Raw genomic sequence first — 8140 nt, 5'->3', positions numbered from 1 at the left:
ATACACATTAGGGGCAGAAGTAGACCATTTGGACATACAGGCCTGTCTTGTTATTCAGTAAGATCATGACTGATTTGCTTGTGTTCTTAATTCCAAAAATTCCTCTAACCCTGAACATTGGTGAAGCCTCTTCTGGAATACTGTATCCAGTTCTGGTCACCCAGTTATAGGAAGAATATTATTAAGCTATGGCTATGATTTCCTTGTCTTAAAAATATTCAATGACACCTTCTGAGGGGGAATTCCAAAGTTGCACAACCCTCTCAGAGTTAGGAAAAATTCCCTCATCTCTGTCCCTATACAACATATATACTTACTTACATGCTTGATTTCTCTTATAGTGAAGGATTGAATTCCATTAGACTTCTTAACTTGGTACCTGCATACTAATTATTTGTGACTCATGCTTTAAAATATCTGGATCTCTTTGCACATTGGAATTCTGCATTTTTCTCTGTTTAAGTAATACTCTGTTTTTTAATCCTTCCTGCCAAAGTGTTCAACTTCACATTTTCCCACATTATACTCAGTCTGCCAGAGATTTGCCGATCTGCTTTACATAACTGTCAGACTGCATCCTTGTATTGCCAGCTTCACAACATGCTTTCCTACCTACATCTGCGTAATCTGTAAATTTAACTACCATGATTTCATTCCCCACATCTAAGTCACTGATATAAATTTGATTTGATAAAAGTTGATGCTCCAGCAAAAACCCTTGTATGACACCACTTATCATACTCCGCCAATCTGAAACAGACCCATTTAAGCCTATTCTCTGTTTTCTGCCAGTCTGTTAATCTTCTGTGCATACTAGTATGTTAGCCTTTCCACTATAAGGTCCTTCATTGCACAATTTTTTAAATGTGAAACCTCCTCAAGTACCATCTGGAAACCTTAGCACGGTACATCAATGGGCTTCCTTCATCCATAGCATATGCTATCATTTCAATGAATTCCAATGAATTGGTTAAACATGATATCCCTTCCTCAAAACCATACTAATTCTTCCCAATTATCTCGAGTTATTTCAAGTGCCCAGTTGTAACCACCTTAATCATTGATTTTAACACCACAAAAGATGTCAAGCTATTGTTTCCTGTTTTCTGCCTTGCTCCCTTTTTGAAATAGAGATGATATATTTGCTATTTTTTTGTCTGATGAAACCTTTCCAGAACCTAATGAATTTTGGAAAATTAACAGCATACATCTATTACCAGATTAGCCACCTCTTCCAGGGCTCTAGGATGAAGTCCATCAGGATCTGGAGACTTAACAACCCAAGCACCACAGCTTGCTCGGTACCTCTTCCCTAATACCTGTAATTTCACTAACTTCCTTTGTTCCTTCACCCTCCTGATTTGTACGTATAACTGGAATGTTTTTAGTATCTATAGTGAAGCCAAACTTTTTTATATTATATCTGCTATTTCTTTAATATCTTCAATTAACATTCTTGCCTGTTGGAAGACTAAAACTAATTTTACTTCCTCTTTTCCTTTGTAGATAAATATAGAAACTCTGACTAATTTCTAGATAGCTTCCTCTCATGGTTTATTTGTCTTGATTAATGTTTTAGTCATTGTTCTATTCTTTATATTATGATCAGTCATCTGACCAGCCAATCATCTTTGTGCAATTATATGTTTGTGTCCTTAAGCTTGAAGCTGTCCTTACTTTATTTTAGGTAACCACAGATGGTGGGTTCTCCCCTTGGAATAACAAATGTTATTCTCCAACAGGGCAGATCCCAAATACCTCTTCTTGACACTGTGACACATTACTTATCAAATCCTCCACTATTTCCTGGATGGATCACTATTGATCAGGAATTCAACTGAACCACCCACATAAATGCCTTTAGAGCAGGTCAGAGATTGGATATTCTTTGGCATGTAACTTCCTGATTCATAAAGCGTATCTCCCACCAATAAAACACAAATCAAGAGTGTGATAGAATTTTCATGGATTGGCACATGTCCACAACATTCAAAAGGTTTGACATTTTCTAGGATAAAGACGTTACTGGGTCTGAATTCAGGAACTCTTTCCCTAAAACAGCAGTTTAGGTGTACCTACACCACATGGGCTGTAACAGTTGAAGAACAGCTCACCCCCTTCCAAAGGGAAATTGGGTGTCTTGCCAACGTGCAGAATGAACAGAAATTAGGCCCTCTCAGAGTCTAAAATCTGAGAGAAATGAAGTAAAATTGTGACAACATAATTGTTTTACAAAATACAGAGAAGGAATTCACAATGTGGAGAAACTGGGATCTCTGGAAAGACTAAAAGAGTCCTAGGGCAAATCCCAGTAACACCATCCAAGGACAACAAGAACATTGGAGTTGTACTTTACAATAATCTAAATAAACTTTGTACTTAATGTGGCTTTGCCAGTGTAATCCATATCCCAAAATCAAATATTCTTTAGTAAGGGTGACTAGCCAAGGTATTTTCCCCAGAGTGGGGGTGTCCAAAACTAGAGGGCATATATTTAAGATGAGAGGGGAAAGATTTAAAAGAGACTTAAGGGGCAACCTATTCATGTAGAAGGTGATGTGTGTATGGAATGAGGAAGTGGTGGGGGCAGGTACATGTACAATATTTATAAGGCATCTGGATGAATATATGAACAGGAAGGGTTTAAAGGAATATGGGCCAAATACTGGCAAATGGGACTAGATTATTTTAGGATACCTGGATGGCATAAATGACTTGGACCAAAGGGTCTGTTTCCATGCTGTATATCTCTAGGACTCTAAATGGACAATGGATGCTGCTGCTAAAATTGTTTCTCTTTCTTTCTTTCCTCCTCTCCTGAAATCATTAATGAATGCTAGGGAACTATTTACAAGTGATTCACCACGTTACTCCAGCACAATTGTCAGATACAAAGACTGAGAGAACATCCTTGCTGATTAGGTAACAGTATGTGATTGAGAGAGTTATGCAGGGAAGAGCAGTGAAAAGAGAATGCATTACACGCACAATAAATTTTTTATCATGAGAGATGTTCTTTTGCCTTATTTGGGCAACAAAACAGCAATGGAAGATTTGAGAACCAATCTCATCACATCTCTTAAGTTTCTTGTACTCTAATGGATTACATAAACTGTTGATAAATGGGCAAACATTGTGGTCATTTTTCCGTACAACATGATGGTAAAGGGAGCAGCAGCTGAATAACTAGATAATCTGTGGTATTGATCAAAGGAAAAATTTTGACCAGGACACTGATTGCTTTTCAAATAGGTTTATTCAATCCTGAGTGCCAAGTCAGTTGACTACGTAGATAAGCTGTTGGTATATTGAATTGTTTGAAGGGAGGCACCTTCAACGGTGTAACATAAAGTATCACCCACCAATACTATTTCAATTATGTGAAGGAAACGTTGTCATCACTTCACCTGGGATTGCATATAAGGCCCAGAGAGACAGTGCTCTCAGAATTGGTACAGATTATCACATAAGACTGCATTTGTTTGTGGTGCTGTATTATTTGGTACGTGCGATGCTTCTATTTTGGGGATGATTGTGTTAATATTGCTCCCTGCATACATGACATTTTATGCCATTTCCTTAAATACCTTTATTGATAAATACTCCTTTTCTCATTTTACTGTTTCTCCTGCCTCCGTCATGAGCTGAAAATGGCTTTGCCATATGTTACCCATTTCCATGGCAACCAGCAGCATCAGAGAGGAGTTCTTTCACACTAATGTGTTTTTGAGCTTAATCAGCTACAGGCAATTTCAAAAATAAGATTTTTTTTCAAAGGAACAATGACAAGGCTGCTGACTAAAAGACCTGTTATACAGGGAATTTTCTTAGCAGTATTGAAAATTTACACAGCTTTAAAAGTTTGGACCACAGATTTATGTAATTTATCAGTGCATGCATTTAACACAATCAGCAAAAGAATGAGACAACATGAGAGAAAACATATTTAGGTAATGCGCAGTTAGATTTGGAATGTACTGCTGATAAAATATTGAATACAGATTTGAAAATTCAGCATGAAAATTGGATAAATATTTGAAGGCAAAATTGCAATGACACAGTGAAACAGTGGGACCAGCTGAATTAATCTTTGAAAGAGAATAGCAGACTCAGTGGGCTGAATAGCCTTCTTCTGCACTGTACTGTGATTGCTTTATTGGTTAATCCATTCAGAAGTTGAAAGGAAATGGTATGTGTGAAAAAGCGATTTTGAACACAAAGTGTTATTCTACTGTGTTGTTCTAATTTGCTTTTCCTCACCAAAACAAGAACTGAATCTCTGAACATCTAGATGCAGAAGTTTCCTGAACTTAAAGTGCTTGGGTATTTGATATTAGAAGTTTCACTGTCTGGAATGCACCAATATTAAATATTACACAGTCAAACCTAATCTGATTATCCACGGCATACTTAGACATACGTTGGAGCTCTGCAGATTAGCTAAACCACACAATGGTGTTGTATGCCTGTGGAACCAATCACCACCAGCTAATTGTTAGGGTAGAGTGCTCTCACAAATCCTCCTTTCGCGATGTTTTCTAATTAGAAATAGAAACACTACCACTGCACCTTAAGAGCACACCAATCCTCCTTTCAATTCTGAGTGTGAAGATTCTCTATGGTTAACATTAGTAGAGGATGAACCACTAATAAGATGTAATTTATTTCATAATGATAAAGGATCCAGATTACATTGGATTTCTAGGTATAATTACTAAGATTATCAAGAGCCAGGAATAACACCCTCTGATGCCATCAAGGTCTTGATTCATCAGTTCTCCATCCAGGATTTTATGACATCATCACAATGTATGGGATGTCATGCAGTCTTCAACATTAACTCTTTCAGAAGAACAATTACCTCATGCAACATCTCCCCTCAAGTTTTTTTTCCCTGTAGTCAACATTCATGCATTCAGAGATCTTCCCTACCAACTCAGCCATTTGTCCCAAAACATCAGCAAATTTAGCACCATTCTTCAATCCCTTCACCCAAATCAATTGAGAATCCAGCACTGATCCATGTGGCCACTCCATTTATTATATTTTGTCAACCTGAAAATGACTAATTTATGTTTACTGTTTCTGTTAGTTAATCAATTTTGTCCTCATGCTGATGTATTACACCCTTGGTATTATTGCTGGAAGGAAGATAGTGGAATTTGAATTCAATAAAAATCTGGAATTAAGAGCCTAATGATGTCCATGAATTCATTGTCAATTGTTGGAAAAATCCATCTGATTCACTATCCTTTAGGGAAGGAAAGTGCCATCCTTACCTGGTATGGTCTCCATGTGACTCCAGACGTACAGCAATGTGTGATTGACTCTTAATTGTCCTCTGGCAATTAGGGATGGGCAATAAATGTTGGCCCAGCCAGTGAAGCCCTAATCCCATTGATGACTAAAAATGTCTACACTATAAGCTTTTATTTTGCAAAGTAACATTTAATGTAGCACCTTGTCAATTGCCTCTGGAATTCCATATCTACTAGTTCCCGTTCGTCCACTTTCCTTGTGACTTCTTCAAAAAAATTAAATAAATTCTGCTCACAAAACCATGTTAACTCTGCCTGATTATACAGAGATTTTCTCAGTACCTGCTGTAGCGTTTCTCAATTCCATTCCTCAGATAAACAAATTTCATTTCTTCCCCTTTTTAAGGCTCTGCTAATCTGCCTGGTTATCTGTATTAATGTGAATCTATACCCTTATCATTTGCGTCTTTTCAATAATTCAATTCTTATTTTCTAAGAAATATGAGATGGCTGTAATTCCCCTGTCAAAAGAAAACATTTCCTCATATCTAACTGGAAGTTTATTGGTCATTCTATAAAGGTTACTAATGACACCTTGCAATAGGTTTCCATATTTCTTCTAACAATATCTTCCAATATTACACCAAATGCAAACATCTAAAGTTTAATCCCAATTCCAAATCTGAAGTACTGATAAAAACAATGAAAAGTGGTAGTGCCAGTGTTGAATCTGTGGAACAGCCTTCCCAGTTTCCTTCAATCTCAACAACCACCTACATCTCTAAAAAAGACTTTTTTAAAAAAATTGCCTGCAGCAACATGACCCATCCCTATGTTGTGATTCTTTGAACTTGCAAGTTGGATATTTGTTATATTGGTTACTGAAGACGTGCTCTTGTGGGTGTGAAATACTCACAAAGCTCAAAATGGAACAAATAAACAAAGAGGAGTGGGTAATTCCACCCCTCAAGTATGTTTCACCATTAAAAAAGACGATGTTGATCTGGTTGATAATAAAAACATTTATTGCAAGCATGAATGTGAAAATAATGTCATAAACAATCCAAACATGAGAATGCATGAACTATTTGTGAGATAATGCAATGCTGAATTTAATTGAAAATCAACTTTTTTTTTCACCACTGCAGAAGGCTCTTGTATAATGAGGTCTAATTTCATCAGTGAATTTTGATGTTTATAATAATTGTCTAGATCCTGAAGAAAGGAGCTTGTACTTTTAAATAAAACTTTTGGACTATAACCTGGTGTTATGTGATGTTTGCTTTCTGAGAGGAAGACAATCGTTTAACTAGCAAATCATCCAAATGGTGAGTTTTTGGTCACAATCAATATATATAGGAAGCAAAAGCGATCTTGTAAGAGCCACTTATCATACATTAAAAACATAAGAACTAAGAGCAGGAGTAGGGTATCCGGCCCTTCGATCCTGCTCTGCCATTCAATAAGATCATGGCTGATCTTTTTGTGGGCTCAGATCCATTTAGCAGAACTCTCACAGTATCCCTTAATTCCTTTATTGTTCAAACAAATATCTACCTAAGCTTTAAAAACATCCACTGAAGTAATGTCAACTATTTTACTGGGTAAAGAATTCCATAGATTAACAACCCTCTGGGTGAAGAAGTTCCTTCTCAATTCAGTCCTAAATCTGCTCCAATAACCTTGAGGCTATGCCGTCTTGTCCTAACTTCATCTGTCAGTGGAAACATTCTCTCTACTTCTAACTTATCTATTCCCTTCATAATTTTATGTTTCTATAAGATCTCCCTTTAATCTTCTGAATTCCAATGAATATAATTTCAATCTACTCAGTCTCTCCTCATAAGCCAACTCTCCAGTTCTAGACTCAACTTAGTGAACCTCCTCTGCACTCCCTCTCCCAGTACATCCATTCTCAAGGAAGGAGACCAAAGCTGTAGACAGTACTCCAAGTGTGGCCTCACCAGCACCTTGTACAGCTGCAGCAGAACGTCTTTGCTGTTAAACTCAATCCATTTAGCAATGAAGGACAAAATTCCATTTGCCTTCCTAATTACTCGTTGTACCTGCAAACCAAACCTCTGTGATTCATGCACAAGGCCAACCCACGTCCCTCTTCATAGCAGCAATGCTGCAACTTTTAACCATTGAAGTAATAATCCTTTTTACTGCAACTCCTACCAAAATGTATGAATTTACATTTATTTACATTGCATTGCATCTGCCAGACCTTTGTCCACTCAATGTATCTATTCTCCTCTGCAAAGTTTCAGTCCTCTGCACAGTTCGCCCAGCCACTCATCTTAGTGTCATCTTAAGTGTGTACAAGACAATTTTCTGATTCAGTATGTGGATGTACCTACTAGAGAAGGTGCAAAACTTGACCTACTCTTGGGAAATAAGGCAGGGCAGGTGACTGAGGTGTCAATGGGGGAGCACTTTGGAGCCAGCGACCATAATTCTATTTGCTTGAAAATAGTGATGGAAAAGGATAGACCAGATCTAAAAGTTGAAGTTCTAAATTGAAGAAAGGCCAATTTTGACGGTATTAGGCAAGAACTTTAGAAAGCTGATTGGATGCAGATGTTCGCAGGTAAAGGGACGGCTGGAAAATGGGAAGCCTTCAGAAATGAGATAACATGAATCCATAGAAAGTATATTCCTGTCAGGGTGAAAGGGAAGGCTGGTAGGTATGGGGAATGCTGGATGATTAAAAAAATTGAGGGTTTGGTTAAGAAAATGAAGGAAGCATATGTCAGGTATAGACAGGATAGATCGAGTGAATCCTTAGAAGAGTATAAAGAAAGTAGGAGTATACTTAAGAGAGAAATCAGGAGGGCAAAACAGGGACATGAGATAGCTTTGGAAAATAGAATTAAGGA

Source organism: Hemiscyllium ocellatum, chromosome 21 (assembly GCF_020745735.1).
Source record: "Hemiscyllium ocellatum isolate sHemOce1 chromosome 21, sHemOce1.pat.X.cur, whole genome shotgun sequence".
Taxonomy (NCBI): Eukaryota; Metazoa; Chordata; class Chondrichthyes; order Orectolobiformes; family Hemiscylliidae; genus Hemiscyllium; species Hemiscyllium ocellatum.
This window is presented reverse-complemented; position numbering follows the sequence as displayed.